Here is a 16799-nt window from a genome sequence, read left to right on the forward strand (position 1 = left end):
CTATGTTCAACGCCGGCTACTTTTCAGCGCATGATGGACACCGTTCTCGCCGGCCTCAAATGGCAAATCTGTTTAGTTTATCTCGACGACGTTGTCGTGTTCTCTGAAACCTTTGGAGAACACCTCGAACGCCTTCGCGCAGTATTAGACGCCCTCCGGTCAGCTGACTTCACGCTCAAGCCCGAGAAGTGCCACTTTGGCTACAAAGAGTTGAAGTTTCTCGGTCATCTTGTGAGTGCCGCAGGCGTTAGGCCAGACCCCGACAAAACTGCCGCTGTCGCCAAATTTCCCGTTCCTGCCACGAAGAGGAGTTTAAAACGTTTCCTGGGTTTGTGTGCGTACTACTGCCGCTTCATCGCCGACTTTTCCAAGATAGCCGCACCCCTGACCCGCCTCACGCGGGATGATACACAGTTCGTGTGGGCTGCCGAGCAACAGGAGGCTTTTGCGGAGCTGCGCAGACGACTGCAAACTACCCCTGTTCTTGCGCACTTTGATGAAGACGCTGCCACCGAAGTCCACACCGACGCCAGCAACATCGGCCTTGGCGCTGTACTCGTACAAAGCTGGCGTGGAAAGGGTCATTGCGTATGCCAGCCGCACGCTCTCCCGCGCTGAAACAAATTATTCCACTACGGAAAAGGAATGCCTCGCGGTTGTGTGGGCAACTATGAAATTTAGGCCTTACCTCTATGGCCGTGCGTTTAAAGTCGTTACTGACCACCATTCTTTGTGTTGGCTGGCCAATCTCCGTGACCCATCGGGGCGCCTAGCACGATGGAGCCTTCGCCTCCAAGAATTTGATTACTCCATTGTGTACAAATCTGGTCAGAAGCACGAAGATGCTGACGCGCTCTCCCGGGCACCCATCGGATTTGTCGATAACGTCACGGATGACAGAGGATTTCTTGGACTAGTGAATGCCTCAGACATAATGACCCGACAGCGAGCTGACCCAGAACTTCGACCTGTCATTGACCACCTGGAGGGTCGCGCTGCTGACGTCCCCCGTCAGTTTGGAAGGCACCTGTCTGCATTCTGTCTTCGGAATGGCGTTTTATTCAAGAAAAACTCCAGCACTGTTGATCGAGCACACCTCCTTGTCGTGCCGGCCGACCTTCGCGACGATATCCTTTTTGCTTGCCACGATGAGCCCACATCCGGCCACTTGGGCTTTGCACGCACACTCGCTCGAGTTCGTCAAGCCTATTATTGGCCTAAACTTTCTGACGCTGTCCATCGCTACGTCAGAGGCTGCCGCGAGTGTCAGCGTCGAAAGGTGCCTCCTCTCAAGCCCGCGGGTTTGCTCCAACCTATTATTCCACCTCGGTCGCCGTTTGACCAAGTCGGCATCGACCTACTGGGCCCATTTCCGCTGTCATCGATGGGTAACAAATGGATTATAGTTGCGACTGACTATCTCACACGTTATGCGGAAACCAAGGCAGTGCAGCGGGGCACATCAATTGAGATCGCCCAATTCTTTATGCAGCAAATCGTGTTGCGTCATGGTGCACCGTCCCTAGTCGTAACCGATCGAGGCACCGCGTTTACGGCACAGCTCATGCATGACGTGCTCGAGCTTAGTCATACCAGCCACCGAAAAACTACTGCATATCACCCGCAGACGAATGGCCTCACGGAGAGACTCAACAAAACCATCGCCGACATGATTGCAATGTACATAGACTCGCAGCACAAAAACTGGGATGAAATTCTCCCCTACATCACATATGCCTACAACACGGCCACCCAAGAGACGACGCGTTTTACACCATTTCGCCTAGTCTACGGACGTGACGTTCAGACGATGTTGGATGCCATGCTTCCGAGTTGCACAGATGATCATCCACTCACGCCAGACGCCGAGCAGTTTGCTCAGCGCGCTGAGGAAGCACGTCAACTTGCCCGCATTCACATTCAACAGCAGCAGGGCACGGATGCACGCCGCTACAACCTCCGTCATCGACACGTCGCATACCATCCTGGAGAGAAAGTTTGGGTGTGGACCCCGGTGCGTCGGCCCGGCTTGTGTGATAAACTGATTTCCCGTTACTTTGGACCTTACGAAGTTCTGCGCCGAGTCACGGAAGTGACTTACGAAGTTCGTCCAGTGGGTACTGTGCAGCCCTCGCGTCGGCAACCACGCTCCGAAGTCGTGCACGTCGTCCGCATGAAGCCCTATTTCACGCGGTAGTGCGCTTGTTTCGTTGTCGCGTAGGGCACCTTACCCCGCCTCCGTTATCTATGCTGTCAATGTGCTGGTCTTTCGTTTCGCTTACATTGGCCATCGCTCGCGCTCCGTCCCTTTATTTCGTTTTTAAGAGGGGGAGTAATGCCACCTGGTGTCCCCATGTTCTTGCTGCGCCTGGAAGAAGAGGACACTGAAGTTGACTCTCGCGTGCTGTGTGCCGAACTTCGCCTGCTGGTACAGCTTCGTCCCGGCGTTTTAGTCAAGTCTAGCCCTGTTGTCCGTGACAGTATTTACCTAGGAAATGAACGGGCGGCGCAGATACTTCATGAAAACGACAATGCGCAATGCACAGCGTGGCAGTGTTTTTCACTTGAAACTCGACGAAGACCACGATGTTCACTGCTCTGTGCGAGAGTGTGTTGCAGTTTCACACGAAGCGTGATCGGCTGTGGCTGTATCACAGTGCTCTCGTGCCTGCGCCCGACAATGAAAATGACGATGTCTGCTGCGCAGCGCGAGATGAAGACGACGTAGTCTGCTGCGCAGGACGAAATGAAACTAGATGGGGCGCATGAGTTGCTGGCGCCGTCTGTGCAATGCACTAGGTTCTGTGTATAGGAATAACTCTAATCTAACAGTTAAACATCAGTAAAGCTAACGCTCTAAATTGTCGCACCCACAGCTTAGTGCTTGCGTGAAGTGGCTTGCGAAGCTGAACTGTTATGGCCGTATTCTCGGCACACTTGGGGCCTTATTTTATTCGGGACCAGAGCCCTTTCTCTCCGCGTCAGCAGTCATTCTCTCCCCGAGCGCTGCAGCTGGCGGTGACTTCGCACACCCGTTCTAAATGGGGTTTCCAAGAGGGTTAAACTCCTTGGGTATATCTCAAGTTTGTATGGCTATATGCATTTTGGTCACTATAAAATTTCAGTGCCGCCGCACTCGATCGCGAGGGCGATCACGAGACGGCATAAGCAAGCGCAGATTAGAATCCGTCAAGTCAGTGGACTCTGCGAGAGCGGTCTTTTCAGGCGTTCCCCCCCGCAGGCATGCAAGGAATGAGGACGTGGCTACCTCAGCAAACATTGAATGCATGTGCGGCTAGTAAACAGTTGCAGCAGGAGGAGAACCTTGTATTTGCCGAAAACAAATTTAGGGTGGAACTTGCCAGGAACTCGCTATATTGCCAGGACCCTGGTTGCACGCTTCATAGTCCGAAATAAAATTAGTGAGCCCGAGACAAATGTAGCCGTAAATTCATGAAGCTGTCCTTGTGATGGTCTCTGACCATATTCGGTGCGTTAAAATCTCATATTGCTATAATCAGACTATGGTTCTGTGCAGGTTTGAGAGTCCATGAGAAGAGGGAGTCAATTCCACGTTGTCGTTCTTGTGGGGAGCTATATGGCTAAGGGCAAAAATGTCTGGGTGATCACATTCTACTGGTAATAGCTCTATGGGGACATTGTCCATGTCGGCGCTGCCAATTCTATTTTGGATCGCAGTAAGGTTATGTCAAGTAAAAAGGGTGGTGCTGAATTCTGTTAAGCCCTATAGTACATAACCCCTGCAGCTGGGAAGTTTTGTGGAATCATTTTTGTAAATTTCCCAATCATCTTTCTTTTGCGGCCTCCTACAACACCGCATTCACAGAATTCCTGCCACACATCTACTTGCAGCTTCACCAGTGATGCTGTGGAGGAAAGCTCCGCACTAGGAGCTTCACTCTTGTTGATGGCGAGATGTGGCACCTTTTTTCGCCCGTACTCCAGAGCCCATTTTTTTCGTCACCATTTTGGCGAAGTCAACCACACTACCTGCGCTCAGCAATCTTGGTTTGAAATGAAGAATAAGGAATATTTTGTGGTTTAGTCGGGAAATCGGCCTTCTAGTGCATTAGCTCTACTCATCTCATGCACAAACCTCAAAGTTAATGATGCAGTCGTAACCTTGAACTCTCGCGCTGTACCACCCAGGCAGGGCAGCAGTATGTTTTCGCCGCAGCCGATCACGATTCCTGCAGAACATTCTCGCGACTTGTAGTAAACATCGTCCTCTTCACCAAGTTACCACTGCAAAACTCTCGTGTTGTGCATTGAATATCTTTGTCTTCAAAAGTTCTATCTGTGCCACTCCATTTGACCAATATAAATACGAACGTCATACACACACGCCATCTCGATAAAAACAGAGACCGCAGCTATGCCAGACAGGCTACCGAGACCATCCCACAACAAAACACCAGACTAGCCCGTTGCGGAGAACCTTACCAAGCGTGGAAGCAAGACCGAAGCGCGAGGCATCAGCGATTTCGGTTCTGACCACTGGCTCACACTCGTGAAACTTTGTTCAATTACAGTTGAGCCACGACATTTTTTTTTTTTGCCCGAGGTCAGGAGCTGGCAGCCGCTGCGCCCATGAATGCAGGACCGGTTGTTTAGATGCGGTCAGGAGTGAATGCGTTCGTTGACCCTGCCACGGCGCCCTTAGCCCGCGTATGTTTCTTGAATCGAAAAGAGGCTGCCGTCGACACGACGGCGCTTTGAGGCTGGTGCCGCAGTGTCTTTGATAGCTGCTAAAACAAGACGCGTAGCAGGGCCTCGGTCATGTCGATGATTAAATGTTAACTCAGCAGATCGTAATAGGGATGCAACACAGGAAAATCAGGAAATGCAGTGTAATAAAAAACTATCTGTTTAAGCGATCTGTAACAGATGATAAACTGAGATATTATCCTTACATCATCTGCCATCTCAGCATCGTCAGAACCTTCACGTGAAGCAATTCGTGAGCTGCTTAGAAAGTATCCTGCAGGTTTCCCACGCCTGATATGAAACAGTTCGAACATTGACTAATATTAACATGACTGATAGTAGCATGTTGTTTTGAGGTGTATCTGCAGTTTGTTGTAAGAAGCCATTGTGTTCAAAAACTAACCAGTGAGTCGCCTTTTAAATGTAGTTTACATTTGCCTGCAAGTCCCTTCTCCGACTCCGTGGTCTGCCGTACAGGTAGTCTAAAATATGAAATATTTGACAATATTTATCCATAATTTGCGCCTAATGATTCTTCGTGTGATGTCACTGTCAGTATGTATTTAAAGCTGAAAAAGTGAGCAAAGGAACATCGTGCTCACGTTGCAATATTTTTTAGCCTTAGATCTGTTAAACATCACAGCTTGTTGTAAGCGAACGCAATAAATCTAGGTTTACACTCGACGACCAGGAATATATAAGCATTATGCCAAGCAAGTTCAGCACCCAAATATTTTTTTCACGTTTTTAACAAAATTGTCGTACCATCTTGGAGCCTTTTCTTGACTGCTCCGAAGATACTAGCGTAGACGTCAATGGCAAACCAATACACCCTTCTACATAACTGTGGTTTGTAGGGTTTAACCTCCCAAAGCGGCTCAGGACCGACTCTCAGTAGCGCCAAAAACAGCCTGACACCAATCAGAAGAATGCACCACACTTCGAGCCCGGCTCATTCGTGTGGCTATGGGTTCCATCCGGCAGCCCCCGCCTCTCAACAAAACTGGTCTCCAAGTACCATGAGCCCTATCGCATCGTCGAGCGCACTTTGCCAGTCAATTACATTGTTGAGCCTCTTATGCCATCTTCTGATCTTCGGCGCCATGGCCGTGAAACTATACATGTGCAGCGCCTTAAGCCGTTCTACGACCCCATTGTAGTTTCGTACCTTTAAGTAGCCAGGATGGTTCCTTTTTCTCTGGGGGGCATTGTGAAGAAGAAGATGGGCCCCTTCGCTGAATTCTGACGAAGAAACAGTTGTGGAATTGCTATCGCGCAGATCGTGTTGTTCTTGATTGCCCCGCTTCCTCGCTGACCTCAACGCCGTCCTCGACGTCCCTCTTCTGCATAGGATTCACAACAGAAGTCGTGCCGGTGGCGTTCAGGTCACAAATAATCGTATACAGTGAGCGCAATTATCGTGAAAATAGGAAAGAAAGATTGAAAAAATTAACGCATTCATACGGAATTTAAGGAGGAACTTGAGCCTTGATGAAATATTTCTTTGTACTGAAGCTATTAACATTAAATTTGAGGGAATTATATAATTTTCTTCTGTGCATTAACTTTAGATGAGTTTCTGGTTGCCTTTTACAAACATTTATTTAGCAGTTAGGACGACATTGGTGCTCCTAGATTGTGAAAGATTGGGCAGTAATCTAAAGAAAGGAAATGGCTAAATAATTTTTAAAATTCTTATTGAATGTTTCAATAAAACGGTGAAATTATTTTTATGCTTCTATCTTCCTTGCAACCACAGTAAAAATGTTTCAGCTTCAGCAGTGCAACCTTCTTTTTCTACATTTTTATACGTGTTCAAATTGTTGATGCGTTAGAGGCATACATTTAATGTGTTCCTTGCAGACTCAAGAGTCAGTGTAAAGAAATCAGTAAAATCTACCGAGTAGAGGAATACTCGCAATGCTAACCCGCAGAATAGATTGAGCTCTCGTATCTTTAGATAAATGCGAAAAATTCATTTAAATGACAATTATTTTGCTGAAATACGTAGTTAAGCAGTATAGATCACTGTAACTCGGAACGCACTCGGATAGCAACCCTCACTTAGTCTGCATTTCTGTTTTCGTGCTGCTGCCGAAAAAAGATGCCTAAGTAGCATACAATGTCAGAGTCCTATTTACCGTGTAAGTTTTTTTCGAGTCGCTCTGACTGCTTCTTTATCTTGATTAAGCTACAGCCCATTCAAGATATTTCAGTTGTCTGTGTGCTTTCCCATAATAGAGGCAATATGGCTTCGGCGACGTCTATTGCAAACAGCTCATGCAGTGATTATTTTTGGCCGCAAGCCTTCATACCAGAAAATTTGTTTGCATTCGTATCATTCCTTGACAACGTTCCAGTAGTGTAGTGTATGAGCGCGCTGATACGCTGGTAGCAGTGCTATATCAAAACTTAGTTGTTTAGCTCGCGGTTAAACCTCGAGTTACACGAGAGCTATCTGCGTGGCTACGCTTAGGTTCGGCTTGAAAGTAAAGACATGCTTTTTTGCACATTGTAGTTACTGTATGGCTTCGGCTTTATTGATGTCTGAGCACTTCTGAGCACTAAAGTGCATTGAAGGGAAAGCGTCTGTGGCGCAATGGACGAAGACCTCTACTACGGCACCTCTTTCTCTCTGTTTTCACTCCTACCTTCGCGATGACTCTACCAGCCAACTTATAAATCCCCGCTTTAAACAAGCCGTATGGACGTGCCTGCTTGTCCTAGGGGTAACATGAATGCAAAAAGTTCTAGCAGGCTGATTCTGATATAACCCTCCCATATGAAAGGAGAAGTCCGAGTTGGCTGCTCCCGCCATAAGTAATGTCAGGAAGAGCTACGCCCAGTTAGTGCTCTGTCATGTCAGCTGCCAGCTACCGCATCCCACAACCTCTTCTTCGTTTTCCAGTGGTTGCTAGGCAACGACTCAAGGTCAGTACCGCGGCCAAGGTGCTACCACGACGAAAGTGCGATCACAGTGAATATTGGCTGTCGTATAGCGTAGACAAAACACACGAGGACCTTATGCGTGTAGTTGGTGGCAGCCCGCTCATCTCTTAAGCCGCCTTGACGGCATTGTACTTGCAATAAATATCTTGACCACTTGAGCACGGATTGTGGTTAGATAATTTATCTGTGGAGGTAATATATCGGTAGGCAGGCATCGCAGCAGAGCTTGTCCCATCTAGATTGCCTGTGTGGAATTTCAAGGCCCAATTGTAACTAGGGAAGTTGGCAATGAAGTCGCCAATCATCCCTTGCCGCAATACTTTCTTCATGACCAGACATCTGCGTCTGCACACATTAGTAAATCTCAGTTTCCATATGATTTTGCGCGTGTTTTAAGCAGTCCTGCCTGTGGACATCAATAAACCAGTACATTTCTGCTCTTAAAGTTCGAACAACAATAGCAGCAACTCTCGCCATGTCATACCATTGTTGTTGCATATCTGAGACTGGCACGAATTATTGGAAAATAACCAGGGCTCTTCAACTTCAATCTGTTCTGCCTTACTTGCTGTGTTCTTCTGGCGGACATGGTGATCATCCCAACACGCATGTTCCTGGCTGTCAGGAAGCGGTGAACACTCGCAGAATAAGGGAAAATTCGACAAAACTGCTTACTTCAGCCGGTACCACGAGTACAATTCTGACTGTAGATACACCTATGTAAGAGGGAAGACCTCTGGTTCTCAAAGTGTCATCAAAACAAATGAAAACATTAACCGGACTTCTGAAGCTTAGTTTTCTGCGCAGCATTTTCCAGTGTTCTGGCAAGCAAGAACAAGATTTTTTTTACAAAATGACGTCCTCATAAAGCTCGTCATGAAAGGACGGTGGCATTCGAGACTAGAGGACGATGAACTGGGGCGAACACTCTCCGTTAGCCACAATGTTTGTGTTGGATCTATGCATGTTGGCCACAGGCGTGCATGAAAGAGGCCCGAAATCTGGCGACTGACCTCGAAGGCGGCGGCTGCGACTGCGATGGACCGATGTCAAATCCATGGTGACTCTCGGTTGCCCTTGAGGGGTGAAACTAAGCAAAATGGAAATTGTACCCGGCTGTTCCACCAGACATTGTAACGAGTACAAGGCAGCGACCACTGAACGAATCCGCTCCACACTCTACACTGAGTTTCGTCCTCTTCTTTCGAGAGGCACGCGGCAATACGTTATTGATTATTTGTAATTAATCACATTGCGTGCGTAATATTGTAATTTCATTGATTGCCTTTACCAAGCAGTAGCGGCTAAATTAATTACTTCGCAAAACCAAATTATTTCTGGTGAAACCTAGTTGAATTGCGAAAGCAGCGGCGGGAGCTTCTTTTGCCTGCTACATTATTCCCCTAGCATGCTGTATCAGAGTAAGGTGCTATATTATTCGGGACACTTAAGCTCATTCTTGAAGGTTGGTTGGTTGGTTTGTGGGGTGGGTATGACGCAAGAGCGTAAGCTACCAGCCCACATATAGGGAGCTTGCATGAAGCGATGCGTGCTGGGTAATCCGCCATGCTGTTGTCGTTGGCAGCAGACGACGCAGCACGGCACTGCCACACATCCTCGTCTCATAGTCGCGTAGTGCGCGCAGACGATCCTGGCGCGATCGGACAGGCCGACTTCGGGTTCTTCACTATTCCAACAATACGACTGCATGAGGGCGAGAAGGCAAGAGCTTCCTCTAGCGACGCCGACGTGAATGGCTCGCACGGGCCAACACACCCGAGAACGACACCAATCCCGGCAAGTATAAAACTACATACTTGCTAGTACTAGAATCATGAATGCCGGCGATGTCGATGGGCGGCCAGGTCCGGACACATATAGTGCAGTCAATCGTTGTCGCGTAGCTATAACAGGTCCGCGTCGCACTGTAATTGAATTTCTTCATAGCGCGCCCAATTTTTCGGGCACAGCGTAGACGCGCACGTTCCTCAGGAATCTGTTAACAATTGCACGCACTAAGAGCAGCGCACAAAAAGCCGTGTATTTGCTCGGTGGACCGTCAAAAATACAAGGCACTTGCTCAATTCACCCTGGCTGTACTGCCCGCCGTCTACTGTCAGCGAAAAAATCATGGCGGATTACCCGGAATGCATCGCTTCATGCAAGCTTCCTATAAAGTCACGCTTCAATCAAGCCGTATGGACGTGCCTACGTGTCATAGGTGTAACGAGAATGCAAACGGTTCTGGCAGGCTGATTCTGATATCACCCTCCCAAACGAAAGGAGCGACGTGAGTTGGCATCTCCTGCCCGTGGCATAGGGGTAACGTGAATTCAAATGTCATGGCAGGGTGATGTTTTTATGAGGAGGCCGTAGCTACGTCTCTTCACGGCGTAGCTGCGGCCACCCGAAGTCTCGTTTTAGCTGTCGTAATAATAGGCAACAGAGGCAAAGCGTCTGTGATAATATGATTGCGTCAAATTTTTCGGCGGCATGACGATGCGCATTTGCCTTACCATGTACTCTGTCGACGGAAATCAGTAGTTCAACTTATTATGTCTTCTTGTTCTTCTTCATCATCAGCCTGACTGCAGGGCGAAAGTATCTCCCATATTTCTCCAATTAACCCGGTTCTGTGCTAGCTGCATCCACTTGACCCCGGCGAACTTCTTAACCTCATCCGCCCACCTAACTTTTTGCCGCCCCCTGCTACGCTTTCCTTATTATGTACCAACTACCAACTACTCGTCATGTCCCAACTAGCTCGTCAGAAGGTTTTACTTCAACACATGCATCCTCCTACTGCGGGCTTGTTCAGGCACGCGGCTGCTCTTTGTGAACGTATACGCTGTCGCTACTTGTCAATCCTGTGATTTGGCTGACAACATGAAGACAAGGATTTTGCCCTAGGAAATTCATGTACTTTTCGGTGGCCTCGAGTGGCCACCGAAAAGGCCTCGGTGGCCACACCAGATGAGTCTGCAATATTTTGTAGTCCGGGTTGCGCTTCTGTCCTATATTTTATACTTTTCGCGTTCGTCATTTAAGTCAACGTCAAAGGGGGACTTAAGGACACCCACTAGTTTTCGGCCAAATAATTGAATGGGATTGACGTTTTATATTTCCACACCAGGATCCCTGTCTGATGTTGCGTAGAAAACAACTACGGAAGAACATTTTAGGTTCTCAATGGCTGCGAAACGCGGTGCTTGGCAGAGGATATAGAAACTGGAATCGAAATATTGTCCCCCTCTTGAGACGATGCTAATAGAGCAAACGGAGACACTTGTATTGCACTGCAAGAAGCTCTTTATTAGGCTGACTGGCACCCGTCTGTCGCAGAAGTACGAATACCCCCTGCATTTGGCAGTACTAAATTTAAAGTCGGCAAAGAAACATCTAGATAAAGAAGCAAAATATGACGACAACGCCCTGTAACATTGCGGAAACGGACATGAGCGGCTGGAAACGTTCGAGATACATCTCGGCACATCTTGCAGGACAAAGCAAACGATGTCTTTACGGCGGTAAGCATGAACAAGACCGTGCGTTACAATCCCAGTGATAAGGCCGCGTACTGGCGACTGCTGAAAACAGCGAATAAAACTTTCAACCATTCGCAACCTTACTCCCCCCTTAAATAGCATCGCTCCGATGTTTTCCAAAACAGAGGAAGGTAAACAAAGATTAAAACATAAATTGCTTTACCGCTCATAATAACGCTTCAGGCGAACAACATGTACGATTTCGGAACGCAGCTGGGAGGTGGTCGTGCCATCAGATATCACTTCGTAGTCCAGTAGCCCAATGATTCGAAGGAATTTGAATAACCCGACGCGCAGCCGTAAGAGCTTTTTCACTGAGTCAATAACGGCGAATTGGCGGCCAAACCCGGACTTGGTCCCCCGGATTGTACTCAGTGTCGCGTCGTCGTAAATTGTAGCGTCGTGAGTCGGTTCACTGCTGATTTCTAATGCCCATGCTTCCTTGCGCTTCCTCTGCTCGCTTAACGTAGACGGCGACGTCGAGGTTGTCGTCGTCCGTGACGTGCGGAAGCACTGCATCGAGTGTGGTCCTGGTCTCTCTGTCGTACACAAGCTAGAACGGCGTCGCCCTGGTTATTTTTCGAACAGTGGTGTAGTGTTACAGGCGAAGATCACGTAGAGCAGGATTGAGCCCTGTGTCTTGTGTTAGGCGTCGACGTACATGACCATTTCTGCAAATGTTGTTCAGACGCTCTGTATGCCTGTCGGTCTGCAGATAGTATGATGTTGCCTCTCCACAGTTAGTTTGGCTGTACTTCAAAATGGCTTGCATGAGATCTGCCGTGAATGCGATACCCCTGTCAGTGGCTAGCACATCAGGAGCGCCGTGTCGCAGGAGGATGCGCTCAATCAAAAACGTTGCGGCTCCTGCTGTCTCCATTTTGAAGGGCTTTTGGTTCGGCGTAACGGGTTATGTAATTCGTCGCTTTGACGATTCACTAGTTACCAGTTGATGAACGTGGGAAGGAGCCGAGTCTACATTTATTTGTTGAAAGGGCTTAGTCGGAGGTGGTAACCCCAAGTCGACAACTGGATGAAGCCAATACAGGACCGGGTTAGTTGGAGCAATATGGGGAGGCCCTTGTCCTGCAGTGGGTATAATCCGGCTGATGATGATGATGATGATGATGATAATAATAATAGTAATAATAATAATAATAATAATAATAATAATAATAATAATAATAATAATAATAATAATAATAATAATAATAATAATGATGATGATGATGATGATGATGATGGGTCGGAGGTAGACTCAGGAGCCCGGCGCTAATGAGGCGTCTTGCGTCGCTGACACGGAATGTTTCGACGTATTGGGCGACGTCGGCAGCTAAACATGGCCAATAATGTTTCGCCTGGATTCGGTGCGAGCTATCTCGATGTCTCTAGCCCTTGGCTCACCGCGAAAAGCCTGCAAAATTTTCTTTTAAAGTTCTTTAGGCATGATAAGAAGGTATGTGGTCCTGTTAGGGTACATTTCTTCACAAGGACTTAATTGTGCAGCGCGAATGACGACTGACGCCTGAAAATAGTATTATCGCAAACGGCCTTTTCTTCTAGGTAATCTGCTAGGTCTTTTAACAGCAGGTTCGAGCACTGCTGTTGTGCAAAACTGATCGCGCTTACCGGTCTCAAGAAGGCGTCGTCATCGTCTTTCGGCACGTCAACAGGGTCGCGTGATAAACAGTCTGCGTCGGAATGCTTGCGACCTCACATGTAGACCACTCTGATGTTGAATTCGTGGAGACGTAAATTTCGTCGGGCAAGGCGGCTGGAGGGCAGGCGCCCCGTAGGGGCGGTACAGTGGTAGGGCACTCGACAACTGTGCCCAAGGGTGCGGGATCGAATCCCGGCCTCGGCGGGCGCTTTTCGATGGAGGCGAAAAACCAGGAGCCCGTGTGCTGTGCGATGTCAGTGTACGCTAAGGAACCCAGGAGTTGTAAATTTCCGGAGCCCTCCACTACGGCGTCTCTCATAGCCTTAGTCGCTTTGAGACGTTAAACCCCACAAACGAAATCAAACCATGCTGAACACTTATACTCGGAATGGTCGACCTTATAGGTACGGACGGCACTGACGTGGCCCTGATGATCGCTCGGCACTCCTCGGTCTACGAGTAATTAGCTTCGGCTTTTGTGGAAACATGCTAGCGTAACCAATACCTTTTCCCCCTCCGGCATTTCTCTGAACAAGGACGGCACCCGAAACTATGTACAGGGTCGTCCACTTCTAGCTAGAACACGGTCACTGCTTTTAAAGCAACATTGTATCTGACGCAGGCAGATATCGATGCAAAGCGATGAAAGCACACAGAGACACGGATGTGCTGCTTCACATGGCCAGCCACTTTAGATTACTGCGTGGCCGGGTCGGATGCAATGACACCTTGAAAGCAGTGACCGTGTTATAGCTAGAAGTGGACGAGGCTGTACGTGCTTCCGTCGATATGAATTTCAGATCAGTATACGAGCAGTGCAGTTTAACAAGACACACGAGAAAGGAGACACACACGGGGCGCTGTGTGTGTCTCCTTTCTCGTGTGTCTTGTTAAACTGCGCTGCTCTTATACTGATATGCAATACAAACTAGCCCGTCACATCGCTCCTATGAATTTCAGTCTCAACGTTTTTATCAAAGTGCCCGAGAAAAGGAGGAGACTGTGAGCGGCTCTTGATTTCCTCGAAGACTTCAACTTCCGGCGCTTTAAATTGAAATGGTTCGTCTGCCTTTGTAAGCTGCTTCGAAGGTTCGGCGAGGCATGAAAGTTACTGATGGATCCTCGGTAATACGCGCACAGCCCGAGGAATTTGCGCACAGCTTTCATGTTGGCCGGTCGTGGAAACTGCATTCGCAGTGGTTTTCTCCGGGTCTGGGCGAACATCATTCTTGCCAATGACGTGACCTAGAAACAGCAGCACCGCGTCAGTAAAGTGGCACTGATCTGGTTAAAATGTTAGTCCTGGTGGCTTGATTGCTCCGAGTGTTGCCTGAATCCGTTTCAGGCGGTCTTCAAAGATTAAGCAGAAAACAACGACGCCGTCCAAGTATACCAGACAAATCTGTCATTTCAAGTCCGCCTGAACAGCATCACTTACACGTTGAAACGTCGCTGCTGCAGAGCGGAGGCCGAGCGGCATCACCTTGAACTCGAATAGGCCGTCCTGCGGGATAAATGCGGTATTCTCGCGATCTCTTTCGCCGACCTCAATTTTCCTATAGCCTCGGTACAGGTCCATCGTTGAGAAGTACCTTTCATTACACAGCCGGTCCAATGTGTCGTAGATGTGCGGGAGAGGATAAACATCCTTCTTCGTTACGCTGTGCAAGCGATGTAATCGACGCAGAAGCGAAGCGTGCTATCTTTTTTCTTCACAAGAACGACTGGCACCGCCCAGGGGCTCCTTGATCGCTGGATCACGTCGTTGCTAAGACCTTCTTCCACTTGATCACGGATGGAATGACGTTCTCGGAGCAATATATGGTAGGACTCTGGCGCAAAGGTCGATCGTGTTCGCCTGTCACGATATAGTGTTTGGCGAACAGTTTGTTGCACATTCGAAGCCTGCTTCGGGGTACTGTTGGGTTGATATCAGATGTGGGCTGATGACTGTGGTCAAGTTGGTTTTGTGCGAATTCGTCAACATCGCGATGCGCGAAGACGTCTCGGATGTCTGCTGGTTCATCGAGGAAAGCGACTTTGTGTCTTTGTTGAGGTGCCGGTAATCGGGGAAGTTCGTCCCCAACACCTGCGTTGGTCCATTCCTGAAATGGATAGTGCCTCTTGCGATGGACAGTCCTCGATCGCGGAGCAGCTAGTGTTTCCCTGGATGACGTCTAGGGCGGTGTCAAATCTTCGATGCTAACGCAGACGACGACACTTGACTTAGGCGCTACGCTTAATTGTTCGTCGAGGAAGTTTAGGGCAAGACGATGAATCGACGTTGTCGTGGCAAGTATGACAGGTATGACGTCGGGGTGCACGAAGACTTCCGGCTGCGGCGTAGGTGATAACTCAGTGTTGTTGCATTGTATCCGTCAAGGTTTCCCAAGCGACTGCTGCACTTTGTCACAGGCGATGTCTTCGAACGTCGTTACCGGGGCAGTTTGGACAATAGCAACAATCGGCGCTACATCCATGGTAGCTGGATGGCGTTGGTGCTGCCGAGTCCGGGGGTTGAGGGTCCGTTCAGTAGAGGAAGCTTCTCGTTTGGATTCGGCAACGGGTGGGGGTGGGTTTCTCACGAGGCCACTAAAAATCGACACTCTGACCTCTCGCAAAAAGATTCACTTTATTTTTTTATTCATGTTAGGGTCGGCGCGGCGAAATAAGCTCTTCATTTCTTTGACATAATTTAGGATGGGCTCTTTGGGAGCAGTATTTGTCTGGAGAGGTATTTCCGCTCTCTTTTGCTCACAATGGTGGTGAACATGCTCAAAGGCTTCTCCTTAAATTCTGCCCATGCTGTTAAAAAAACTCAAGGCTCTCATGCCAAATACAAGCTTTCCCATCAGTGCAAAGGATACGTTTTTGAGGTTCATGCATCGTTGCAATGATTATATGGGGCAACTTGTCCATACTGATCGAGCCACTCATCAGAGTTGTATCCCGAGGTGCCGTTGACAATCGGCGGAGGGGGGGGGGGGGGGGGGGGGCGCTGCTGAATTTTGGCCTCCTATTTTCGCGTATCGAAACGAGCCCATTATTTATCTCATTTATCTTCAATTTTCTGGTTATTAGCTCGCGAGGGTCGTGATTCTGGCAGTCTTGAAACCTAGGTAGAGCATGAGGGTTCGCGCGCAGCTTCCCGCCCTCCCTGTTGATCACATTCCACGTTACGCTTGCGGCATCACTGAACGTTCCACGTCCGCCACTATGGATAAGGATGGAGCTGGTGAACATTCTCTAAAGGTTTGTCACTGACGACATGAATACCGAACAAAGTAGTCGGACAGCCGTCGATGTAGCTGAATTGGTGAGAAGACTAGAAGCAATATTCGGTGGACGGAGCTCGTTTCCCACCATCCACGTGTTGCCGTTTCTTCTACTTTGTATTTATATATCTTTAAACTTAAATTCAATCATGCACTAATTCAGGTCAATAGCCAATTGAAAAAGTATAAAAACATCACCAATGCTTTCCTCGGCCGCACCGACTTTGTGCTTCTTTCCTTCGTGTGTCATGCCGAGCCCCTCATTTCATCTTCAATTTTCTGCTTATTAGCTTGCGAAGGTCTCGGTTCTGATAGTCTTGAAGCCTAATGAGGGTTCTCGCTTACCTGGGCACATGATATACAAGTACATGAATGCTGGGAACAACAAGAGAGGGATGTTCAATATGAAGAACATAATTACGAATCTACAAACGAAAAACGGAAGTGTAACAGTACGGGAGAAAAGTAAGCTCAACGCAGACGAATACAAGACAGTATACAGGACAACGCGCTACCTGCTGACTGTTTTGAATAAAGGCAATTATTTCCAAACAGTTTTTTTGTGACGAAAGAAACCCAACCCTTTGGATTGAATATGTACGTTTTACAAGCTAAAAGTCGTAGTTTTCCCTACAAGTTTGC

This window comes from Amblyomma maculatum, chromosome 4, assembly GCF_055883805.1.
Source record: "Amblyomma maculatum isolate TAMU_Amacu chromosome 4, ASM5588380v1, whole genome shotgun sequence".
In the NCBI taxonomy this organism is placed as follows: domain Eukaryota; kingdom Metazoa; phylum Arthropoda; class Arachnida; order Ixodida; family Ixodidae; genus Amblyomma; species Amblyomma maculatum.